General features: G+C 40.3%; 1 long non-coding RNA gene and 1 other non-coding gene across 2 annotated transcripts in view; one reads left to right on the plus strand and one right to left on the minus strand.

Moving 5' to 3' along the window:
- The window catches only part of LOC141646247 (uncharacterized), a 69,420-nt gene extending 49,767 nt beyond the window's left edge, over positions 1–19,653 (minus strand). Inside the window, exon 1 of the long non-coding RNA XR_012545457.1 lies at positions 19,439–19,653. This is a non-coding gene — a long non-coding RNA (uncharacterized LOC141646247). The remainder of the gene's footprint in view (positions 1–19,438) is intronic.
- Positions 719–825, plus strand: LOC141650546 (small nucleolar RNA R71). Its single transcript, XR_012546571.1, has one exon. It is a non-coding gene; the product is annotated as a small nucleolar RNA R71 (small nucleolar RNA).
- Positions 19,654–27,564: the final 7,911 nt, after the last annotated feature.

Genomic DNA, 27,564 nt, shown 5'->3' on the forward strand with positions numbered 1-27,564 from the left:
CTTTGCTTGACTATCTTTTTGCATTTGAGTGAAAAATTCTTGTTGATTCTTTTGCATTTGGAGGACCGCTTTTTGCACATCAAAACCTTGGTCGTTTTGGTGATTGTATGGATTTTGGTTTTGGTAACCTTGGTTTTGGTTGTAAAAGGGTCGTTGATTTTGGTTTCTCATGGGAGGTGGGGTGTATGTTGTTTGAGGGTTTTGAACATTTTGGCTTTTGTATGAGAGATTTGGATGAAACTTGGTGTTTTCATTGTAATAATTGGAATAAGGGGTACCACTCTTGTATGCTTGGAAAGCATTCACTTGTACATTTCTTCCCCTACATTCATTTTGGTCATGTCCCAAAGTTCCACAATTCTCACATATCCCACTTGGGATTGATGAGGATGCCGTCATGGCATTAACATGATGCTTTGGTGATTTTGAGGCTTCTTCAAGTCTAGCCATAGCTTGTTCAAATTTTAAATTGATTGTGCCAATGTGAGCACTAAGTTGAGCACCCAATTGAGTAACAGAGTCCACTTCATGCCTTCCTCCTCTAGTAGCCTTGCCAGGTCTACTATATTGTGAGTTATAGACCACCATTTCCTCAATCTTGTTCCATGTTTGATTGTCATCAACTTCGGTGAACATTCCATTTGATCCCATATTGAGAATGTTCCTTGAATCTTCATATAGACCGTTCCAAAATTGTTGTACCAAGAACCACTCGCTAAGTCCATGGTGAGGACATGAGCGACAAATTCCCTTGAACCGCTCCCAAGCTTCATACAAAGATTCTTCATCCCTTTGCTTAAAACCCGTAATTTGAGCTCTTAGCATGTTAGTCTTTTCCGGTGGGTAGAACTTTTTGTAGAAAGCTAGAGCCAACTTCTTCCAAGAATCTATTCCAAGAGTGGCCTTATCAAGGCCCTTCAACCATTGTTTCGCGGTGCCAATTAGAGAAAAAGGAAATAAGACCCATCGAATTCCCTAAAATGTAGCTGCTTCAGAAGTAGCTTAAAGGAGGAACCGGGTGAAGTTGCAGCCGATGCAGCTGTTCCCATCGCAATTGTGGCTTCTAAGGCAGCACCTTTTACGAGTTCAGGAACAGGGACAGCGCATTCTTATTTTAATTCTAGTTTAGACTGGCAGGAATTTGGTCAGATAACCTATCTCGGGCTACTTGATGACATTTGCAGGAGGAGCTGTTTCATGGAGTTGCGATGCTAGGATTTAAAATCAACAAAGAATATACATTAATAACTTTTTCTTTCTCCGCTTTTCTGACCTAGCGACCCCCGTCCTTCTCGGTGAAATTGAATTCTCCGTTAAGATGCGGAGTACCAACGGCTAGACGGTAAGACCCCACCTAGCAAAGGTCAGAGCTCAAATCTGAGTTCACCGGCTAGTCATATAAAAGCTAAAGACCCATCCTCGATATGGCTCAGCCAAAAAATGTGAGCGCCCTGTTCTAATTTAAAGGCGAGCCTTACTTTAAAATACCAATGCGCGCATTACCCGCTATCAGGAAAAGAATGGCAATAGCTAAATGATGGCTTCCTACGATGAAACTCAATCGTACCTCAAAGATAAGTTGACAACAGTAAAAAGATGAGCGCCGACCGCAGTGACACAGTCGTCCAAAGCTTTTGAACCCAGTCTTGCGCTCCGGATTGATGTTTGCGCGACTTTTGTAGGGTCGGGCAGAACCGTTGTTGCCTGACGGGAACTTCCCCCATATTGATGCATTGCAATCTTCTTAATCTTAAAAGGTGTAAAAAAAGATCACTCTCTGTATATCCTTAACATATCCACGTCGAATGACTGGCACAACTTCTGACTGGTGGGGGTGTCTTTGACTCGACTCTTCCCCCTCAATGAAAGAAAAAAGGCCAATTCTTAGCTCGAAACGGCGTAATGGGCTCGACTCATAGCACATGAGGAGCGCATGGGTGACCAATCGGAGGCAGAGAAGCTGATGTTGATGATCGAGAGGGACCACCTATCTAGAGCTGGGATGGATTTGTCGAGGTGGCACGCTTAGTACCAAAAAACACGGGATTCCGAGTCATTAAGAATCGACCGGGCACTCCCCGTTCAACCTCGTCTACGGAGCAGAAGCCTTGCTTTGGTCTTGAGTTACACCGGTTTGAGAAATTGCATCACAATAGTCACAAAAGGTTTCCATATGAGAATGAGGGTCTTCACTAGGCATCCCCCCAAATTGGCTCCTTTCGACTAATTGGATAAAGGCGGATTTGGCAATAAAATTTCCGGTCAAATGTTGTGGTGTGGGAGTACCATTTGGTAGGTTCTCCTCGGTGGGTACGGAATGTGATGAAAATTTAGGCATTGTAGGTTGATTTTGTGGGGTATTTTGTGTTGGGTTCTCCTCACCTTCTCTTGCAAAAGGGTTGATGAACTCAATAGTTGGTTGAATATCCACAACCTCACTAATACCTCTCAAATTCCTCCTAACAAATCTCCTATTGTTTGTCAAGGTTCTTTCAATTTCACGATCAAAAGGTAACAAATCACCTTGTGACCTTCTAGACATGCAAAATATCAAACAACTCGAAAACAATTAGAACAAACCTTGAGGAGTTTTACTTCCCCAAGGCAAAGAAAGACACAACTAATAACAATATAAGAAAATCTAAATCAAGTTAACACCGTCCCCGGCAACGGCGCCATTTTTGATCGGTCCGTTTCGTGTTCACAATTGAATAGATGTTGTCGTTGGGTCACGTCCGAATCAAAACACAATTTATAACTTCACAAACAACTCTACAATTAGTAAAGAGGCAAGTAAAGGTCGGATCCCAAGGGACGGGAATTGAGATGAGATTTCTATTGAAACTAGTGGTGTCTTAGGGGTGTCACAATTTGGGTTGATGTAGAAGGTCACTAACTAAATAGCAATGAAAGTAAATAAGCAAGATGAAATAAAAGGGTTGTAAACAATTGATAAAAAGCACTAGGGTGTAATGGGGTCATAGGGGAATCATGGTAATTGATCATACAAACATGTTCTCAAATTATAAGCAAGCAATTATTGTTGTGATGGATTGAGTTGGGTTATATCTTACAATCCTAGGAAAGTTTGGGTCCCGGAGCCGAATCGATTAGATTGTACAACACCTACAAGTCGACTTAGTCTTTCCTACTCAACAACATGCATGGTCTAATGAGACTCGAGTTGGTTTATGTCTTACAAGTCTCATTGAAAAGATAGGTGATGGGTAAAAAATGCAAGGATTCATAGGCTCACATTTCATCAAACATAACATGTGCATGAGTTGAGATCAAAACAAGCAAGCAAATAAACCATGAAAGCATATTAATTTAAGCATGAATCATTCCCCATGTTGGTTTCCCCTAATTACCCATTAACCCTAGCTAGGTCACTACTCACTCATTATCATGTTGATCATGCTAGCAAGGTTGTCAATCATACCAACAAAAGGAAACATGATGAATAAATGAAAGTAATTAACAATAATTAAAAAGGGATTAAGAGGATTATACCTACTAATGATTCCAATAATAAATCAAAGAATAAAAGAAGTACTTGATGCTTGATTGAGAGGTTGTCAATCTCCCAATAATAACCCAAATAATCTTCAATTACCCAAAATAAAGGATGAACAAAAGAGAGATTAAGGAAATAAAACTTGTATTAAAACTTGATTAATTGTTGATTACAATACTAAAGAGAGATTTGATTGATATTAACTACTCTAATAATTGATAAGAAGAACATGCTCTTCTAATTAGACTAATGGGGTATTTATAGTGGAAATTAAGTGGATGCATTAGGGTTAATCTAAGGGATAAACTAGTAATTACACTTTTTAGATTGAGCAGGGAGAAGCCGGTATTTTTCGAAGGAAGGGCTTCTTTCTTTGATGCATGAAGAGACGAATTCGTGCTGGGCTGGAATCCGGGCGTATTGGTGTCGGGACGGGCGGATTGTAGCAGGGGAAAGACGGCGTCTTCAAGGGAATCCGGCGGATTCTCGTGGTCGCTTACCCGGCGTCTTTGGCGGAAGACGCACGGATTGTGCTGTGGAGGACGGGCAGATTCAAGGCAATCCGCTCGGATTGTAGCTCAGCATTGTTTCTTCTTTTTTTCTTCCCTTTTCTTCATAAAATCCTTGGGGATTTCCTCGGGGATGCAAGGATCCTTCCTCAACATTGCTCATCTACTATCATATGTACAAAGGCTTTCTAATCTTGTCTCTCCTTGATGCTTGGTCATTGAATTCAATCAATTTAGTCTTGTTTTGCCATGAAAATGCAAGATTTGCACTCCTTTCCTACCAAGGGATCAAAATCTCAAAGAATATGCAAAACAAAGAACTAAAGACAATAAATGACCCAAATATGCACTAAAAAGCATGGGAACAAGGCTAATTCGGGGGCTAAATATGCGCTAATTATGGTCACATCAGTATCCTAGTCCAAGGGGTATTCTTTATGAATTGCCCTCTTTGTAGGGTGCAATGGTGTTCCTTCAGATAGGATTCAAAGGCATTCCCGGGAAGTATCCCTGGGTTTTGAGTATGTGGTTGACCACTAAGTTAGAGTAGCGATTGAAGTATAACGGTGCCAACTCACTCTCTATGACATTTATGATATGGAAGCCCCCAAGTTCATGTACTGGATCTGTAAAGACTTGATTGCTTGACTTCTTTTCGATTACTGCGTTGATGGGTGACGAAGTGATCGTCGCCACCTTACCATTTAGTGGGATTTTGATTTTCTGGTGGAGTGTGGATGTTACCGCTTTGGAAGCGTGAATCCAGGGTCTTCCCAGAAGTATGTTAAAGGACGCCTCAATGTCCATTATTTGAAAGTTGACCTTTCGCTCAATCGGCCCTGTGGCTATGGTTAGGTTAACAAGTCCTACCACCTTTCTCGCTCAATCGGCCCTGTGGCTATGGTTAGGTTAACAAGTCCTACCACCTTTCGACGTGTACCATCATATGCGTGAACACCTTGGTTGGTAGGGGTCCAATCTGATTCTTTCATGCCCAACTTGTATGCCGTTTTCAAGGGTATGACATTAACTGCGGAGCCATCATCTACCAAAGTCATTAGCACATTCTTCTTTAAGCAAATGACAGTGATATAAAGAGCCAACTTATGACTAGCACCGAAAGGTGGCAAATCCTCATCCGAGAAAGTAATAGGATTACTTAGCTTTGGTTATTCTTGGAAGACCAAGTTGACCACGTCGTCGGGTGTGGAGTTATGTGCCACATTTAGTTTGGCCAAAGCTTGCAGTAAAGCTTGGCGATGTGGGAATGAGCTTGACACTAGTTGTCAGACTGAAAGATAAGCCTTTGTCTTCTGGAATTGCTTTAGCAAATGGTCGGTAGAACTTTCTTTGTTATCATTTGGTACGACTACATTGGTTGGACCGTTTGCTATGGGACCATTTTGAGAGGTGTTTTGGTATGGGCGCCCTGAACGAGTGAGGTGATCTACATCTTGATCTTCACAATTTTGGACTATCTCCTCACTAACTTTGACTAAGTAGTGTTCAGTAAGATACTCGTCTTCATCATCATCGGCCCATATTCCATTGACAGTAGCAAGATCTCTCATTCTCATGGTTTCAGCCTCTAAATGGATAATTTGGTCGACTAGTTCATCAACCATGGCTATTACTTCTTGCATTGTAGTGTTTTGAGAGAAGACTAGTGGTGCACGTTCTTTAGGTGTGGCGTTGGGGCCACGTAATATTGTCACTGCACTCTCTAGTTCCACGACTTGCCTATCCACACTCTTTGTGTAATACTCCGTATTTATGAGTCTTTGGGTACTCTATCGAGTAGGCCTTACTCTGTCGAGTAAGGGTAAGTTGCGTTTTAGAAAAGTTTCTGACCTGTTGGGTACTCGATCGAGTAGCTGGGATACTCGATCGAGTAGCTGGGATACTCGATCGAGTAAGGGGGTACACGATCGAGTACCTTGGGTACTCGATCGAGTAGCCGGTTTACGGGGAGTTTTTCTCGGGTTTTGTTAATTATGCGATTAAGATATATAACCTTCGTCGTCATTATTCTAAACACTTTTGCAAAACCTAATTTACTGTTTAAGAGAGAAAGCAAGTACGTTCTTAATCCTAATCGCATTGTTAGCAATTCCCGGAGTTTGGAAGGTCAGTTCTCATCGTTGGTTATACCGTTGAGATCCTTGCGTCGAGGGTAAGATCTATGTACCCTTTTTGTTGTCTTTCCTTTGATTTGGTTAAACCCTAATATAGGGATTTGGGGGTTTTTGAGTAGTATGTGATTTGGTAGCATTTGTATGTTGTATGATAGGAGGAGGTTTTATAGAGGAAGCTTTTTGATACAAAGAAGAGAGACCGTATGATTGTGTGCTTTCCGGGTAGGATTTCCTACTCGTATTAGTCCCATAATGGGGTGATTGTTGATGTGTTGAGATTGATTGTTTGATATAGTAATTGTATTGTGACGGTTGTGATTGTGATTGTGATTGTTGTCTATGGTTCTCGAGGCGTGTCCTACCGAGTGGTGTCACTTGCGGGAGTGGCTTCACGCCCTAGTTTTGCCTTCCGTAGAACCCGCCACGAAGGGATGTGCACATTAATGGACGGGGTTATCGCTCACTATGTGGAGCGGGGATTTGGTGGGTACGGCTGCGGTCCCCCACTGGTAGGGTGGTCCAAAGTGGATGATCGGTGATTGAGATGATTGGAATTGGTGTGATTGTGTGTGTGTGTGTGTGTGATTAAGTCATCTGTTTATCTTATTGTTGATATATATTGAGTTGTGTGATTAGTACTGACCCCGGTTGTTGTTTTGTAAACCTGCGGTGATCCATTCGGGGATGGTGAGCAGATATTGAGCAGGTATGAGATGAGTACTGGGATAGCTGGGATTGCCACGATATGATGATAGAAGTCTTCCGCTGTAGCTTAGTAGTTTCTTTACATTTCAGTTAGAACAGTAAACAGTCAGTTTGAGAACATGTATTATACTTTTGGTTTGGTTTTGAGAATTGTAACCCTTCACTAAGTATTTATATTTAAACGTTGTTTCTTTATTGTTTATTTGATTATCATTGCCTCGGGTAACCGAGATGGTAATGTCTTCATACCTGAGTGGTCCTGGTAAGGCACTTGGAGTATGGGGGTGTTACAAATGGTATCAGAGCGACGATCTTCAAACCTGTAACCAATGAACCTAATGAACATAGGGAGTCAATTAAAATGAACCCGGGGTAAAAGTTGTAGGAGCTAATGCAAAGGCTTGGGAGATGTCCTAAAGTCGCGAACTTGTCCTACAATTTTGAACCGGTCACATGGGGGGTGTAAGTCAAGGTTGTATGTGTTGTTTGGTTTACTTGTGTGTGAATGTGATGAAGTGTGTGTAACTGTTGGAGAAGTAGAAAGCTGAGAATATGAAAGGAAGGTTGATGATATATGTATACTTGTTGTTGGAATGAAAACATGTTGGATGTTTACAATGTGGCGTTTAATAACATGATATAATGATTTCGTGAATCGAATAAAAAGATGCGTAGCATTATATGCTTAGTTATGATACAATGTTGGTTTTATAAAGTTTTAGCATGTTAGCATATGATATAGCATGCGGGTAGCGTTTCTGAGTTAGCATGACTCGATCGAGTGGGACTGACTTGATCGGGTGGGTTTTTGACGATTTTGAGTCCAGAATCGTGTTTTTGGGCACTCGATCGAGTACCTCGGGCACTCGATCGAGTAGGGGGTCACTCGACTCGGTCGAGTATGTTAGAGATCGAAGGTCCGTTAGGGGTCGATGTTGGGGCACTCGAACGAGTATGGTGGGCACTCGATCGAGTAGCCCGTTACTCGATCGAGTATGTTTGGGAACTCGATCGAGTAGGGGTCTGGGCAGCGTGTTTTCTTGTTTTGAGGTTTTGGCGCATATGTTTATATCCACCCCTTTTTCTGATATAGTTTCAAGATGCCGCCCAAGAAGACTGCTTTGTATGCGAGAGCTGAGCTTATGAACATAGATGACATCGTTAAGATGTTGGAGCATCAGGATGCTCTCACTGAGACTTTAAAGACTGTGGGGAAGGATAAGGATAAGGATAAGGAGAAAGAGGTTGATCACTCTAAAATCAGCCTATATATAGCGAGGTTTAACCCGAAAGAGTATAAGGGAGTTGGGGAGCCTAACCTTCTTGATAGTTGGCTTAGAGAGATGGAGAACATATTAGATTTGGTTCTTGTCCGATGAGATGAGAGTGGAACACAGCGCGTTCTATCCGAGGGAGGCGGTGGCAAGTGGTGGGATACAGTGAAGGTGAGTGCTAAGGAGATATATACAAACCAAGGTTTACCTGCTATACCTTGGGAGGAGTTTCGTAGGGCTGTGAGAAAGGAGTTCGTACCGGAGCATGTGAGGAGTAAGTTGAGAGAAGAGTTTGACAGTTTTAAGATGACCGCTGAGATGTCTGTGGCTGAGTACTACAGGCAGTTCAATGAGAAGTCTAGGTAGTAGGTATGCTGAGGATATGGGTTTGAGTGAGGAGAATTTGGCGTTGAGGTTCGAGAGGGGGTTGACCCGTAAGATTATGGATAAGTTACCCGTGGGAATCCTTACTGATGTTAAGGAAGCTTATGAGAGGGCTGGGAGAGCTGAGAGGTTGGTGGAGATGGCTCAGGAGAGGTCAGGTGGTGAGAAAAGGAAGTCTGAGAGCGAGGGTGGTGGCCAATCTAATCACAAGAAAGGCAACCACAATCAGTCTAAGGGGTTTTCTTCTGGGTCAGGGTTCAGTGCTGGGGATTCCTTTAGGCGTGGCCATGGAAGTGTTAGTGGTAGTTGGGGAGTGACCTGCTATAGCTGTGGTGGTGTAGGCCACAAGAGACATGAGTGCACAAGTGCACCGGGATCTTTCCAGAGACCTGCGCAGAGCTATGCGAGCAATAGACCGGCTGGGTCATGGCCAAACCGGGGAAGTCAGAGTTACCAGAGTGGAGGCAACCGCAACGGCGGTAATTCTTATCACAAACCACCAACGAACAACAACAACAATCAAGGGTCAGGTGCTAAGCCAACCACATCAGCCAGTACTGTCCAGGGAGGTGGACAGAAGACTAGTGGAAAGTTATTCATGATGGAGAAGAAAGCAGCTGAGGAGGATGCACACGTTATCACCGGTACTTTCCTTGTTAATGGTATTCATACCTTTGTTTTGTTTGATTCGGGGGCTTCTCAGTCGTTTGTATCTTCAAGTCATGTTAAACGGTTGGGTTTGAGGGTGTATGAGTCTGTTAGTGAGCAAGTTTTTATACCTTCGGGTGAGTCTGTATCATGTGGGAGGTTGTTTAGAGATGTATCTATGATAGTTGGGCAAGTTGATTTCCCTGTAGACTTGCTAGAGTTTCCTTTTGACGGTTTTGAGATGATAGTTGGGATGGATTGGCTGGGAAAGTATAAAGCTAAGATAGACTGTCATGATCAAAAGAAAGTGTCTTTAAGAGGTCCTAAGGGCGTTAGTGTGTCTTATCGTGGGTTTCTAGTCAAACCCAAAGTTAAGTTGATTGCAGCTGTCACCTTGAAGTCTTATCTGAGGAAGGGATGTCCTTTGATCTTGTGCCATGTGAGAGATGACCGGATAGAGAGTCCGACAGTTGATCAGATACCAGTGGTGGGAAAGTTTGTAGATGTTTTTCCAGAGGAGATTCCGGGGTTGCCACCGAAGTGGGAGATAGATTTCACCGTTGAGTTGAAACCAGGGACGGGGCCAATCTCTAAGACACCGTATCGTATGGGTCCTAAGGAGATGGAGGAGCTTAGGAAGCAGTTGGATGATTTGATAGAGAACGGATACATTAGACCTAGTGTATCGCCGTGGGGAGCACCAGTTCTTTTTGTAAAGAAGAAAGATGGGAGTCTGAGGTTGTGCATAGACTATAGAGAGCTGAACCGAGTGACGGTGAAGAACAAGTATCCTTTGCCAAGGATAGATGACCTGTTTGATCAGTTGAGTGGTGCATCAGTCTTTTCTAAGATTGATTTAAGGTCGGGGTACCATCAGGTGAAGATTAAAGAGGTGGACATACCAAAGACAGCTTTCACGTCGAGGTATGGCCATTATGAGTATGTGGTGATGCCGTTTGGGTTGTCTAATGCACCGGCAGTGTTTATGGATTTGATAAACAGGATCTTCAGACAGTTCTTGGACCATTTTGTGGTGGTATTTATCGATGACATCTTAGTCTATTCTAAGACTAAGGAGGAGCATGAGGAGCATCTGAGGATCGTGTTGCAAACTTTGAGGGAGCATGAGTTGTATGCTAAGCTGTCCAAGTGTGAGTTCTGGTTAGAGAAAGTTGCTTTTCTGGGGCATGTGATCTCTAAGGAGGGAGTGGCTGTGGATCCGGTGATGATTGAGGCAGTGACAAAGTGGGAAGCACCAAAGAATGTTGCTGAGATTAGGAGTTTCTTGGGTTTAGCTGGATACTACAGACGGTTCGTGAAAGATTTCTCCAAGATAGCTAGACCTATGACAGCGTTGATGAGGAAAGAGAACAGGTTTCGTTGGGATGAGAGTTGTGAGACGGCGTTCCAAACATTAAAGGAACGTTTGACCACAACTCCTGTCTTAGCATTGCCTGAAGGGAGCGAGAACTTTGAGGTTTATACAGATGCCTCAAAGAATGGGTTGGGATGTGTGTTGATGCAGAATGGTAAAGTGATTGCCTATGCTTCTAGGCAATTGAAGCCTTATGAGGAGAATTACCCTACTCATGATCTGGAGTTGGGTGCGGTGGTGTTCGCTCTCAAGATTTGGAGACATTACCTTTATGGAGCAATCTTTAAGGTATTTTCTGATCACAAGAGTCTCAAGTACATCTTCACTCAAAAGGAGTTGAACATGAGACAGAGGAGGTGGATGGAGTTGATTGGCGACTATGACATAGAAATCATCTACCATGAAGGGAAGGCCAATGTAGTTGCTGATGCTTTGAGTAGGAAGAGTGTACATTCTCTGTGTACAGCTCTATCTTTGATGAGGCTGAGAGATGAGGTAGCGAGGTTTGGGATACATATGATGCAGAAAGGAGATGCCATGGGTGATATGACAAGATGACTTGAGTTTTATGATGACATTCGAGGTAAGCAGGCGTTGGATCCTAAGATAGTAGAGTGGAGAGCTGGAGTAGAGAAAGGGACAGTGTCCCGATTTTCTATTCATACAGATGGTAGTTTGAGGTTCGATGGTAGGTGGTGTGTCCCTAATGATGAGGAGTTGAAAAGACTATCATGACAGAGGCACATTGTACACCATATTCAGTACATCCAGGTGGTGACAAGCTATACAAGGATTTGAAGAAAACGTTTTGGTGGCCTGGGATAAAGAAAGAGACAGCTGAGTTTGTGTCCCGTTGTTTGACTTGCCAAGGAGTTAAAGGGGAACAGCGACGACCACAAGGTAAGATTCACCTTTAGAGGTACCTGAGTGGAAGTGGTAATCCATTTCCATGGATTTTATCGTGGGTTTGCCAAAGAGTCAACAAGGTAACAACATGATTTAGGTAATAGTGGATCGACTGACCAAGTCAGGTCACTTTGTTCCAATGAAAGATACATGTACTAAGGCACAATTGGCTATGGCCTATCGAAAGAACTTGCTTAAGTTACATGGAGTCCCTAAGGACATAGTGTCTGACAGAGATGCGAGATTTATATCAAGGTTTTGGAAAGAGTTGCAGGAATCGTTGGGAACAACTTTGAAGATGAGTACAAAGATTTCATCCTGCGCGACGGACAGACAGATCGAGAGAACAATCAAGACTCTTGAGGATATGTTGCGAGCCTGTGTGATGGATTTCGGTGGTAGCTGGGAGCAGAGGTTAGACTTGATAGAATTTTATTACAATAACAGCTATCACACTAGTATTGGTATGGCACCGTTTGAGGCTTTGTATGGGAGGAGATGTAGGAGTCCAATCTGTTGGGACGATAGTGCTGAGGCAGTGGTTTTAGGACCAGAGATGGTGCATGAGATGGTGGAACAGATTAAGATGATCAGGGAACGGATGAGAGCAGCTCAGGATAGGCAAAAGAGTTATGCAGATCTACATCGCAGGGACATAGAGTTTCAAGTTCGGGACAAGGTTCTTTTGAAAGTGTCTCCTATGTGTGGGGTTATGAGATTTGGGAAGAAAGGCAAGCTAAGTCAGAAGTTTATCCGGCCTTATGAGATCTTAGAGCGAGTTGGGGAAGTGGCATATCGTCTGGCTTTACCAACTGCGTTAGAAAGAGTGCATAATGTGTTTCATGTATCGCAGATGCGGAAGTATGTGAGTGACCCGTCACATGTGTTAGAGGCAGAGAACTTAGAGCTAGATGAGTCCTTATCATATCTTGAGGTGCCTAAGCAAATTCTTGACCGAAAGGTTAGGAAGACTAGGAGTGGTGAGACAATTTTGCTTAAGATCCTTTGGTCTAACCACGAGACTGAGGAAGCTACATGGGAGCCAGAGGAAGCTATGAAAGAGCGGTACCCTTTTCTTTTTGATCAGGTATGTGTGGTTACGGGGACGTAACCTTGTTTCTTTTAGGGGGGTAGGTGATGATTGCGAACATTTTTTAAGAGTTTTACACCCTTGTTGTATGTTGTGTCGGCATGTTTGTCGGGATGAGTTGGGTTAGTAACACGTTTTATGTTGAATTTTGTTTTGGTTGTTGAGTCGGGAGTGTTATGGGAGTACCTTTGTTTAGTAGTGGTTTGAACTTCGGGGACGAAGTTCTTTTTAAGGAGGGAAGACTGTAATACTCCGTATTTATGAGTCTTTGGGTACTCTATCGAGTAGGCCTTACTCTGTCGAGTAAGGGTAAGTTGCGTTTTAGAAAATTTCTGACGTTTTGGGTACTCGATCGAGTAGCTGGGATACTCGATCGAGTAAGGGGGTACTCGATCGAGTACCTTGGGTACTCGATCGAGTAGCCGGTTTACGGGGAGTTTTTCTCGGGTTTTGTTAATTATGCGATTAAGATATATAACCTTCGTCGTCATTATTCTAAACACTTTTGCAAAACCTAATTTACTGTTTAAGAGAGAAAGCAAGTACGTTCTTAATCCTAATCGCATTGTTAGCAATTCCCGGAGTTTGGAAGGTCAGTTCTCATCGTTGGTTATACCGTTGAGATCCTTGCGTCGAGGGTAAGATCTATGTACCTTTTTTGTTGTCTTTCCTTTGATTTGGTTAAACCCTAATATAGGGATTTGGGGGTTTTTGAGTAGTATGTGATTTGGTAGCATTTGTATGTTGTATGATAGGAGGAGGTTTTATAGAGGAAGCTTTTTGATACAGCAGTAGAGACCGTCTGATTGTGTGCTTTCCAGGTAGGATTTCCTACTCAGTATTAGTCCCATAATGGGATGATTGTTGATGGGTTGAGATTGATTGTTTGATATAGTAATTATATTGTGACGATTGTGATTGTGATTGTGATTGTTATCTATGGTTCTCGAGGTGTGTCCTCGGCTGAGTGGGGTCACTTGCGGGAGTGGCTTCACGCCCTAGTTTCGCCTTCTGTGGAACCCGCCACAGAAGGGATGTGCACATTAATGGACAGGGTTATCGCTCACTATGTGGAGCGGGGATTTGGTGGGTACGGCTGCGGTCCCCTCGCGTGGTGGTGGTCCGGTGGACGATTAGTGATTGAGATGATTGGAATTGGTGTGACTGTGTGTGTGACAGTTAAGCTGTCTGTTTATCTTATTGTTGATATATATTGAGTTGTGTGATTAGTACTGACCCCGGTTGTTGTTTTGTAAACCTGCGGTGATCCTTTCGGGGATGGTGAGCAGATATTGAGCAGGTATGAGATGAGTACGGGATAGTTTGGGATTGCCACGATATGATGATAGAAGTCTTCCGCTGTAGCTTAGTAGTTTCTTTACATTTCAATTAGAACAGTAAACAGTCAGTTTGAGAACATGTATTATACTTTTGGTTTGGTTTTGAGAATTGTAACCCTTCACTAAGTATTTATATTTAAACGTTGTTTCTTTATTGTTTATTTGATTATCATTGCCTCGGGTAACCGAGATGGTAATGTCTTCATACCTGAGTGGTCCTGGTAAGGCACTTGGAGTATGGGGGTGTTACACTTTGCCCATGAAATGAAATCAGTGATGGTTGGAGAAATGGTAGAGTAGTTACCTTCACTTTCTATTGTATGAATTTCATCTTTGACTGGAGAAATGAGGTGTGAATAATCTATGGTAGATTCTTCACTTGTGATCATCAGAACTCCAAGAGGATTCTGAGTGTTGTTAGGCTTACCTCCAGGTGGTATTGGTAGGCGACCGTCTTCAATCATATCTTGAAGTACATTTTTCAGTTTGTAGCATTTCTCTGTATCGTGTCCCTTACCTCTATGGTATTCGCAGTACGAATTCTTATCCCAGAATTTGGATTTCTTTTCTGGTTCGGGTGTAGGGCCTATGGATTGAAGTTTGCCTAGCTTCATCAACCTTTTCAGAGCGTTGGAATATGTGTCCCCTAGATTTGTGAATTTCCTTGGAGGGGTACTCTTCTTAGATGGCTCGAGGAGGTTAACTTCATCAGTCTTGCTAGTAGAGCCGTAAGAATGACTTGTTGAGCCTTGATATCCACGACCTATCGTTTTGGACAAGAGCCCTTTATGAATGTCATCTTCGATCCTTGTCCCTAGTACGGTCAAGTCTTTGAAAGTTTTGATATTTTGATACCTCAAATGATTTGCATAGATGGGCTTTAGGTTGTCCACGAATTTCTCCACGAGGGTGGCTTCATCCGGGCGTTCAACAAGTTAAGTACTAGTCTTCCTCTTCCGGCTTAGGAAATCGGTGAAACCTTCTTTGTCATTTTGGGTAAGAACCTCTAAAGTGCGCATGTTGACTTGGATTTCATCATTATCCGCATATTGTTTAGCAAACTCGATTGCAGCATCGTCCCAAGTAGCGATTTTCTTGTGCTCTAGTGAATAGAACCATTGTTTTGGAATGGTGTCAAGAAATGAAGGAAGGATCCTTAAGAACATCTCGGGTTTAATGCCTTTGATAGACATGTAATCCTTAAAGGCATGGATATGGTTCAAAGGGTTTTCGTGCCCCTTGAATTTCGGGATATCCGTCATGTTGAAGTTGGTTAGCAATTTGGAACTCACAGCCTCATATTTGCGATTGTTCTCCCTGTAAATGTCATCCTATTTGAGATACATCAATTGTTCCTCCAAGTATTGGAGTCGTTTCTCAGCTGCAGTCATACCTATGTGAGGGTTTTCGTCACCGAAGTTGTTCACGAAGTCATCGGCTATTTCACTTTCTCGAGGAGGCATCCTCGTTTCTACGGCATATATTCGGCCCTCAATGGTGTCAAGGCGATCATACACTTGGTCTTGAGTAACTTGGATACGAGCTAGCGCGGCTAGGATTTGATCATTACCATTCTGGAGTTGGTTGAAGTTCGCGGCGCTGGTTTCAGGCATCTTGGAAACTGAATAAGAGATCGACGACGAATCAAAACACGATCGACCACTCTAGCACACTTACTTTAAAAGAAATGTTTTGACTTGTGAAGTGGGAGTGTGCCACTTGTGTCAGTGAGCTTTGAGGAAACGACAAAGTTTGAAAAATGTTGGTCCTGGTCAACTTTAGTGTAGTTGTAGGAGTGGACTCGAAGTGAGGTTTTAAAATGGGTTTTGAGGCCTGAAATTTTGACTTGACAATTGGACAAAGTTTCGGCTTGTTATGCGCTAATGTTAGGCCCAATTTCGAAATTTTGTATTTTAAAGAAGGATTTCGTTTTTTACAAAATATCGTCATGGTTTCATTTAGAAAATGGTGATCACATATGGTACAAACAATATACAAGCATTATAAGGGATGCTGAGTGCATTTAGAAGGGTTTTGGTTTAAATGGTGGGTTGCCATACCGAACAATCAAACCCGAAGTCTGGGGAGAGGCTCGTACCAAACAAGAGTAAGGCCGATTCCTAGTCCATTTCCTCAAGTAGTGAAAGTCCTTGATACAAACAAGAGTAAGTACCATGGTATGGATGACGTCAATCGCTATTCATCCTTAGGCCCAAATAAGAATTAGGACCATTTAGACAGGACGATTGGTCGAATGGGTTGGGTTGGGCCTAGGAAGGCCGAAAGAAACGATCTAGGAAGACCGAGTTATGAAAACCGACAATTGTCTTGTACAAACTATTCCCTAACCTTGTTCAAGTTTCACCCTTTTGGCTACACGTAAGTGTATTATCCCCAGCGGAGTCGCCAAACTGTTGACAATGAGCCCACGGGGGCGCTTGGGAGAACAAGCGTTTGCATTTGTGGAGTCGCCACCAATTTATTGTGGAAAATTGGAAACCGTTCGAATACCTCGTGCCATGTCAAGACACAAAGTAGTGACATGAACACCAAGAACTCGTTACCCTTAGCATTCTATGTCTATAATGACTCTCGTGGATGCCAATGAACACGGATGTTCACAGAGATCTGGAGTAAGGGGTGAGGGTACGTATTAGGAAGCTCTTTTGACCGAACACCTAATCCCGCCTGCCTCAATAGCGACCTCTACTAATGATTAGGGAAGATTGTCCATACTCGATATATTGTCGATTTATATATATGCAATGCAACATCCAACGTTTTAATCCTAACATGTGAGAATTAATAATAAGTCGGTGAACACCTAATTTAACATGCATTTGGGTCAAAGTAGATATTTAGGATCGATTACATGTGAAAACATACAATACAATACAAGACAAGAAAAATAAATACAACAAAGAAAATTACAACAATTACATTGGATTAAACGATTTATGTCGAAAATACTTCTAAAACGGATAATTTGAAAAAAGAAATAAATAAACAAATTAACGAACGGGAATTAAGGGTGATAATACGAATAGTAGTTAATTAATACGTAAGCTAAAACTAGGTCAAAGCAAGACGGGAGTTCAGAGACATAAATCAACCAGGAACAGGCGCAGCGCTGCGCCCTCTGGAAGAGGCGCAGCAGTTGCTGCGTCTGTTCCTTGGCTCAGTTCTAGCTGTGAAGCCGGAATTACAAATCGTTAATGTTAATTGGTGATTTTAAGGCTTGATTATGCTATTTGACTCGGGTAAAAGTGATTAGCAGGTTATTTACATGTGATTAATGATCATGAAAGCAATAAACATGGATGAAACCGATTAATACGAATTAATTACATGATTAAAAAGGGTTAATTAGAAAATTAAGGATTAAACAGAATAATTAGGTTAAATATGACGAAATAATGATGCACGCGATGATAAACAGGTAAGAATATATCAAAGGTCGAATTCCAGAAACTCAATATGAATGAATCGAATCTCTACAACCCGGTTTGACTTTAATGACGAAAACCCGTAAATATTGGTTATTTGGAATTTGAGTCGAGAATTAATGATAAATTATATGTTAATGATGATGAACAATATGTTTTTGAATGAAATAAGAACAAACAAAGACGAAAGAAAACAAAAGGACGAAACCAACAGAGGACGAAGGAAGAAGAAGAGAAGCAAGAATGGCGGCAACCTCAGGAAGAGGAGCAGCAAGTGCTGCATCCTTTCCAAGAGGCGCAGCAGTTGCTGCGTCCCTTCTCGACGTCTGTCTCCTGTTAATCCGTAAAAAGGGTTTAAACAAAGGGTTTTAGAAATCGGTTTTAATTGTATTCTCGACATAAATCTTAAAATATGATTACAACAATAAAGAACAATAAATAAATGAGAGATTACAACCTCAGACTTACATGTTTGACGAAACGAGATGAACTAAGTTTACGATTAGTGATGCTCGACTCGAATGTAGACGAAAGTGCCCTCGTAAGAGGAAAAAGACTAAGATTGATTAAGTTGATTATTGTGGAGTTGGTCAAATTGGTCTGTCATGCAAAACGAGGCTGGTACTCAGACAGATCCGAGCTTACGTGGTCGAATGTTCAAGCACGTAGACGCCAAAAAGTAAGAACGTGGTCTAGAATGAAAAGGGAGAAGAGAAGGGCGGACACTCGCGTGAGAAATATGTGAGACCGAAGGTCTCTATTTATACTAATCACGTGGAGGAAGTAGGGTTTTCGGAGAAACTTTGGAAGTGAATCTCGAAAAGATATGAAAAGATACGAAAAATACGCAGAAAAGGACTTGAGAAGAGGCGCAGTAGACACTGCGTCTCTTGGAAGAGGCGCAGCACTTGCTGTGTCCTTTCCCAAGTGGTTTCCCCCTGCGGAAGAAAGATTTCCGTGTTTAGTTTATGGAATAACGGAATAATTTTGTTTTCCTTAATATTTTGTGTGAATATTACGGGAAATTGTTTGCCAAAGATTAAAATATTTATAAAATATGGAATTGAAATATCCGGAATATTCCAGAACATTCTGACTCGGCATTTTAACGATTATTAGAAAATGAAGACGATTTTAGGCCCGGACTCCAAATGTGCTCTAATTACTGCCAAAACGACCGTATCGGCACGTAGATGACAATTAAGAGGTACACACAAGTTTTTGAGCGATCACTTGACGATAAACTTACGAACTGTCACAAATCGTTCCGCGTACCAAACATGCGGCCCAATCATCACCGGGTGGTTTGCGGGAGGTGCAGAAATGAGGTATCTACACAACCCAACTTCATCAACAGAGTCATTTACAAAAACATCACAAATATCAACTACAGGCTGCAAACAAAACTTTAGCTAAATTTCCAGTGACTCAATTCTTGTGTTATCAGGAAACACATTAATTTTCAGAGCATTATATATTTACAGTTGGTTTCCGTCTCATTTTCAGTCTTACACATTAGAAACTGTGGTTTTGTTTTGGTGCAGGAAAAATCTTTCAAAAGAGGACTTGCTTATATTGTTGCCCAGGTTGCCGAATTTGACGAGTACACTAATGATTGACTTTATTTGAGGGAAGGGACTCTTCTGCCAAAGTACTATAATGTTAATCTTTAAAATGGTGGCTGTTCAACTTGATCTGGTTCTCCTCAAAGTTTATAATCACACTACTATAATCACAGCCAGGCCCCGATACAGAAATAAATCTGTACAGTCGTCAGAGTCAACCGTGGGAGGAAATCGGGTTCGTGATGACAAGTCTGGTTAATTGCGAAAAAAATAACTAACAGGAAATCATCAAAAACGGATTAATTCATCTGAAACACAATCAAATAAAATCAACAACAACAACATCAATTAAATGATCTTATCAGTACTGAAATTCAATAAAAACACAAAATTAATTGCGAAAAAAATAACTAACAGGAATGAAAAAAATGATTACAAGTAGGAACCAATATAAGAAAAAACAATTCAATAACGAATTTGAACAATGAAAACAATACTTTCAATTATATAAATGATAAAAATAATTGAAATTGGAGTATCATACCTTTTGACAAAATACCAATCAATTATATCAACAAAATGCCAATCAATTCACCGTTTTGTGATTGAATCAAAGTTGAAATTGTTAGAAGAAGAGACGGTGGATCTTAATGAATGAATGAATGACAAAGAAAGAAGACGGTGGATGATGCAATGAATACAAGAATTTTTAATTTTTTTTCCTTCGTGAAGATGATAAGAAGAAAGAAGACGGTGGATGTATGTTTGATAAGAATAAGAAGAATATTGCGGAGGAATGATGGTTGGTATTCCAAAAAAAAAAGGCGCAAAATTTTCATTTTCACAATTAGCATTAAGGCGCTAAAACAAAAAAATGAAAAAAAATTTAGAGGGTTATACTTAGGTAAAAAAAGTGTTGCTCAAGTGTTGCGATAAAATGCAACATTTGTGTAAGAACGTTGCACTTATAGTAATACATTGCAATACTTATTTTAAAGTGATGCCCTATGTAGGTAGAAGCAACATTTTTAAATAAAGCGTTGCTTAATTAACTAAAAATTGCAACACAAACCGTAAGTGTTGCCCACGAAATGTTGCATTACGTCTACTTTTGTAGTATTGATTGGAAAGGTAACTCTTAGAAGTGTCTAGAAGATCTGCAAATGCAACTGAAGTATGACTTCAAGTTTTTGTGTGTGTGTGTGTGTGTGTGTGTGTGTGTGTGTGTGTGTGTGTGTGTGTGTGTGTGTGTGTGTGTGTGTGTGCGCGCGCGCGCTATGGAGGTAAGCATTAACATTGTTCTGCTATTTTGGTATAAGATACCAAATGTAACTGTTACATTGTTAATGTAATTGGTTAAAGAGAGTAGAACAACAACAAATGTAAAGTGATTTGACTATGATATTAACAAATACTGTTATTTCATATGTAGAAATGGTTTACTTAAGCTTACCTTATTGCTTCATACTAGAATTGAATAAAAGTTATTCATGTACATGTCATATTCAAGGTTGGTAATTCTAGTTCATGTTAGGACATGGACTGATTTTATGAAGAACAAATGTTGTTCTACGACCTTATCAGAAGATCAGGTACAGTGAGACTAGCCAAGTTGTTATTCTTAGTAATGAACAACTTTATCCATAACATAATGATTATTAGAGTTCAAGTTTTACGGCTCAGTTCTTACCCATTTATGGCATTGTCCTTAAATCATTAAGCATGAAAAACATAAGGTATGTCACTTTTATTTAGATGATGAAGGGACAAAAGAGGTCTCCTACTGATTTCAGTGGGAGTATGTCCGGCTTGTTTGATCACACATATACAGATATATGTGGGTTTAATAAGTTATTTTGCTTCGTGGAGAATTTCAGTTGAAAGTATAAGATCAACTTGAGAAGTTGATTTAGTACCGTTTAATCTGAAGGAGACTGAGAGAATTTGGGCTTAATGCATGTGATCATCTTAGAGATAAATGAAATCGTTCAAACTATCTCGAACCCTATGTGATTTGGTTCAGCCCATGATGAGCCACACAGATCTTATTAATTCTTTTGGAGGCTAATGTTGTACTATAATATCTGCGTACATGATTAATGAAAGTGTCCATCTAAAGTCGTAGAAAAGACAGCATATCTCATATGCATTGGAAGTGTTCCTAAACTGCCTTTTTTTAAGACTTGAGACTTTGAAAGTTTTAATAAAATGTTTCTCGAAACTTAGTTTCGATTCTGACATATGCTTTTGTGGGGTATTCTGGCCTTAAGAAGGAATTTTATTCGATAACCCATCTCATGAACAAAAGAAGTTTTGTTATGTGGAATGTTATGGTTTCTATTAAAGAGATGCGGTCTCTAAAAGAGACAGTAGGAGTAGAGTAAATGTTGAAGTGTTCAAGATTAACAAAATGCTCTACAACTGTTGAAAAAGGATTAAGGTTTTACCCATGTAGAGTCATGGATGTTTTACCTGAAAGCCCTACATAGGTTTGACCTATATGGAAGAAGTGATGGACCGCAACTCCAAAAGGTGGTAGAAATCACAAATCCTAAAGTACTCCATGTACCATATCAAAGTATAAACTTTGTAAAAGATAGGCCTTCAATGTGAAGATGACATGGAAAGATATATGGATATCTATATAGCATGGCTGGCAACAACTATAGATTGATGTCATATTATTGACTATGATAAAATCTAACTACAGCAGTATGCTTAAGTTAAATAGGATTAACCTAGCAAAATACTGCCACTCATATGATGAGTTTTAGTAGATAATTGTGAAAAATACTTTTTCTTATTGGAAATGTGTAAGATAGAGTGTTTGACACTGTAATACCCGCCCTTTTAGGGACCCGTTGACCAACGTTGACCGACCTTGGGGGCATGTGAGAGCCTTTAGGAATGCGTGTAAGAGATGCTTTGTGTCTTGTTAGACTTTTGGGATGAGTGGTACTCGATAGAGTAGAGGCTACTCGATCGAGTAGCTTGGTTACTCGGTCGAGTAGGGGCTACTCGATCGAGTAATTTGGTTACTCGATCGAGTAGCGTCTTTAAAGCGAGGGTTTATAATCGTGTTTTGATAGAATCGCAAATCATTTCCGCCTCCTTCCTTCAGACCTAGATGTCGCCTCACCTTCTTCCCTTCACCTTAATTCCTTCCATGGGAGCCGTTGAGGATGCTTGTGCCTTGAGGATAGGTTGCTAGAGTCGGGTAGCGGTCTTGACGCCGATATACGATGCGTAGGTATGTCATCATCATCATCTTTGTCATTGTTGTTCCTTGTAGGTTTGAGATGGTAGTAATAGGGTTGTGTACTGTTTATATAGGGGTTTTGATTTGCTTGGTCGATATCATGTGGTTAAGCAAGGAATCGCTGCGGTTGGCTAAAGGTAGGTTCGCCTACTCAGTTTTTGTTGGTTATTTAGGGGGTCGGTGGTTGTTGTTTTAGTTGTTGTTGTTGTTGCAATTGTTGTTGTTGTTGTCGTTTTTGTGATGCAGTTGATTGTGACTGATTGTCTTTGGTTCTCGAGGTGCGTCCTCGGCTAAGTGGAGTCACTTGCGGGAGTGCCTTCACGCCCTAGTTTCGCTCTCCGTGGAACCCACCACGGGAGGGGATGTGCACATTAATGAGGCAGGGTTATCACTCGATATGATGAGCGGGGCTTAGGTGGGTACGGCTGTGGTCCCCCACTGGTAGGGCTGGGCTAGTGGACAGTCGGTGATGGTTATAGGCTGTAGTGGTTGTGACTTGATTGTGTGATTGGTTGTGTTGTATCATGTTGGTAGTTGATATTGTGTCTTACCTCAGCTACTGACCTTGTGTGGTTGTTTCTTGTTTGTCTCTGTTGTGTCTGTTGTGTCTGTTGTGATCACTTATGGTGAGCAATCAGTCTTAGAAGGTGTTGTCTTGGATGGTAGCTGGAGTCTTGGCGGGATGAGTCTTTACGTGTAATGACAGGAGTAGTTTATATAGTGTTGACGAGATGTATTATTTGTATTAGTAGTTGTTGGAGCTTGTGTCCTCCACAAATTAGTGTGATAACATTTGCAAATCTCTTACAGGTTCACAAGGGTATACTTCGTATATTTAATCAGTTGATTAACGTTTACCTAATAACGGTTGGCTTGCTAGAAAGTTTGACGTTATTATCATACAGATGGCGGTGATCAACTGGTCCCTAAAGGTCACACCTATAGGATGTATTTGAGAAATGTGGTTATAGAAATATAATCACATTGATGCCCAAAATGACTAAAAAGTTAGTCAATGTGTTGATGAGATAATTATTTAATAAAATTAAATAATATTAAGTTGAGACGAATTAACTGTCAATTCGTAAATTAAATATAATAAGTTATATTTAGTTAAATATATTTAATGTTAGCTTGGACGAATTAATCTGTTAATTCGTAATTAAATATAATCAGTTATGTTTAATATCAACAAGATGAATGTGTCATAGTGGTAATAGTGAGGGTACACAAACCAAGAGGTCATGGGTTCGATCCTCACTAGATGACAATTCAACATATTTTATACTTCCTCCATTCTACAATGATCTACCCATTTACTTTTGGCTCAACAACCAAGGGAAGTAGATTAGTTGCAATTTGGCAGCTTAATTAACAAATAAAGTACAATTGATAATTGGTGGGGTAAGGCATAAACTTCCCCCCAATTTCTTAATTGTACCCGGTTTTTCATGTGAGTGCAAGTTGGTGTAAAACAGTGGGAAAAATGGGAGGGAAATGAAAATTTGGATGAACTTTTAAATCTCCCACCAAATTACATCACTTCAAAGATGTGATTACCAAGACCTCAAGTGATGTTTCACCAGCTATAATAGGATTACATAACCAATGGTTCTCAAATAAAATTACACAAACTACTCTTAAACTTCTCAGAAAATTACAAGCATTACAAAAAAAAATTCAGTAAAATTACACCAACTATATTTGGGCTATGAAAAAACCAAATCTGACTGACGATCAAAGGCATAGAATCACCGCTTGTTGTTTGAGAGTTGCAAAAATGGTAAACCTGCACATGGGAAGATGAATGAAGTGGCAAATAAGTTCAATGTCACAAGGAAATCTGTTTTTACTATATGGTCAGCAAAAAAAAAAAAGAGAGGAGTCAAGTGGCCATCAATGTGAGGAGTAAAATAAAGGGAAAGAAGGGGAAAACCAGAAAACCTTGTCCAATAGAGGCCATAGTGGCACTTGATGTAGAAAAGAGAACAACTTTGAAGAGGTTGGGGAAGGCAATTGGGCATTCACCATCTACCTGTCATAGATGGGTAAAAGAAGGACTCATTAAGTCTCACACAAGTTCAATACATCCAAAGATTGAGTGAAGACCACAAGCACATTAGGTTGCATTTTGTGATGGGCAAATTAGTCTTTGATAGGCTATTGAGGTGTATAATGTTCAAGGATATGAGTCGCATCATTCACATTGATGAAAAATGGTTTTATATGACCAATCCAAAATGTAGGTACTACATTGGCAAAGAATGAAGCACTACCTTACGAAGTTGTAAAAGCAAACGGTACATAACAAAGATCATGTTCCTAGCAGCCGTTTCAAGACCAACATACAAAGAGAATGGAGAAGTATTGTTTGATGGAAAGCTTGGTATATGGCCTTTCACTTACCAAGAACCAGCTAAGAGAAAGAGCAAGAATAGGGTGGCTGGTACAATTGTCACAAAACCAATTGAATCTATCACAAAGGAGTCACAAAACAAGCTTTGATCAATGTGTGATACCAGCCATTAAACAAAAATGGCCAAAGATCTCGCATCAAAGGAAATTCATATTCAAAGCAAGATAATGCCAAGCCTCATATAAATGGGAAAGACAAAGATTTCTTGGAGGCAAAGAACTTGAGATGGGTTTAACATCAAATTAACACAACAACCAGCTCAATCACCTGATTTGAACATCTTAGATCTAGGTTTTTTTAGATCAATTCAATCATTACAAGACGAAAATCCAGCAAAGACAGTTGAAGAGTTGGTGAAGAAGGTAACAGAAGCATATGAATCAGAAACAGTTGAAACACTAGATAATGTGTTCTTAAGTTTACAAGCTTGTATGGTGGAAATTATGAAAAAAAGAGGGCACAATAACTATCCACTTCCACATTTGGCAAAGGCTGCACAAAGAAGACAAGGGACACTTCCTAGAGATTTAATGAGTTGATGAAGACTTGGTGAAAGAATGTATTCAATTTTTAATTACATGTGGATTGATAGGTGAACTAGATCAATTAATGTTGGACCTAGGCATACAAGTCCCCTTTTGAACAAGTTAGGTGGTTGTTTGATTGATAAACTTGCATCAAGAAAGTCTTAAGCATGAAAGTTTATCAAGGCAAACATAAGAACCTAAGAATGACATTTTGTAATGGACTATGAATGAACCATGTAAGCACTCATTTTGTAATGGACTATGAATGAACCATGTAAGCACTCATTTTGTAATGGACTATGAATGAAATTTCAAGTTTTTATGCTTAATGCATTGTTACTCTCAAAGAAGCAACTTTTCCTCATTGAGTAACTGACCACCACATATAAATGCCTCTTCAAGAGGAGACATAACATGGAAACTCGTAAATAAAAAAAAACCAAGTAACTCAACATGTAATGCCTCTTGGTGGCAAAGAGATATGGGTCAATAAACCTAAGAATAAGTTACCTCGACATGGCTACAAATAATGGTGCCATTACTAGCAACAACATGGAGCACTTATTTTAGGTTTCTTTGAGTATTGTCATTAACTGTTGTACACCAACACAAAGACAACCTCTCAGTCAAGTGAAGACCTTCATTGAGGTAGAGTCTTACAAAGAACTTAGACAACAATGCTAGATCATAGTGGATTGGGCCATGTTAGGAAATGGGTAGATCATTGTAAAACAGAATATGGAAGCCAAAGAACAACAAATCAACCAAAGAAAAGTAAACCAGTGAGTGACAGTTCAACAGATGAACATTTTAACCCTAAAATTGACAAATTCTCCATCAAAACACAAAAAAAACAAATAAACCCAGACTGGATGACGAGTTCAACAGACCATTTTAACCCTAAAATTGACAAATTCTCCATCAAAACACGTAAAACAAAGAATAAACCGCTTGTGAGTGACAGATTCAACAAGATAACCATTTTAACCCTAAAATTGACAAATTCTCCATCAAAACACGAAACAAAGAAGATAAACCAAAGTGAGTGACAGTTCAACGAGATAACCATTTTAACCCTAAAATTGACAAATTCTCCATCAAAACACGTAAACAATAGTAAACCAAAGGATTGCCAGTTCAACGAGATGACCATTTTAACCCTAAAATTGACAAATTCTCCATCAAAACACGTAAAAACAAAGATAAAGAAAGTGAGTGACGAGTTCAACAGATAACCATTTTAACCCTAAAATTGACAAATTCTCCATCAAAACACGAAACAAAGAAGAAACCAAAGTGAGTGACAGATTCAACGAGATAACCATTTTAACCCTAAAATTGACAAATTCTCCATCAAAACACAGAAACAGCAGTAAACAGTGAGTGACAGTTCAACAGATAACCAGAGAGTCACAGTTCAACTAATGAAAATCAGCAAACACCAACAAAATCTAAATCAGGCGAAAACATAAATTAAACGAATAAAGGAAGGGTATTAGAACAAAACCTCCCTTTTTAGCAATTTTTATTCATCCTTTCCAACTGTCTCGCATAAAAAGCATTGAATTTCTTCGTCATTGGTGACAAATCACCAGATTTGGCAGCAGATTTCAGCTTATCAGCATCAAAATCATACAGTTCCTCAACTGCAGCATCAGATTACACAGAATAAGTCAATCGCACAATAAAAGACAAAAAATTTAATGAAAAAAATTCAGTAAATGCGAGTTTATCAAGTGATCTAACAGTTCATACCTCTCTTTTGATCTTTCTTCCTCTTTTTTTCTAAAAAGTTGGTACAATACCGGTTAAACTTTACAGATGTAGGTGACAAATCACCAGATCTATGACATTCAGGAGTAATCTCCTTCTCTTCGACACATGCATCAATATATTTATCACAATCCAACAATTTCTCACCAGAAATAGTGAGATCCACAGGTATAGAATCAGGAACGACGGTATTTGACGCCAGGTATAACGCCGAGGTAGCCTCCGTGTCGTCATCATTGTCGGAATCTAGCAGTGAACCATATCCAGAATACGTATCCGGGGCAACATGACCAACCCCGGGTACAAATAGCAAATGATCAAGTGATGAATGATAGGAAGGCTCTGATTTAGGATTATTTTTCGACATTAAGAGAAGGAAGGAAGGTAGAGATAAGGAAGGAAGGAAGAGATAAGGATGATGACAAACGGCGGAAAAAGCAGTAGGAATTTTTAGGGTTTCTCAGGAAGTTTCTAGAGAGAGGGAGAGAGTAGGTTTGAATAAATGAGGGTAGAGAGAGGGAGGAAAATGGGGTATATGGGAAATAACGAGGGAAATCAGGGAAAATAAGGAGGGAGTCATTAGTAATATAGGTTAGGTTGATTATAATTAGGGAAATAGTTAGGTGTGTTAATTGTGGCATTTTTTGTAAATAATGAAGGGTCATAAGGATACTTTGGTCATTTTTTTGTTCCAT

The sequence above is a fragment of the Silene latifolia genome, chromosome 3 (assembly GCF_048544455.1).
Source record: "Silene latifolia isolate original U9 population chromosome 3, ASM4854445v1, whole genome shotgun sequence".
NCBI classification, from domain to species: Eukaryota; Viridiplantae; Streptophyta; class Magnoliopsida; order Caryophyllales; family Caryophyllaceae; genus Silene; species Silene latifolia.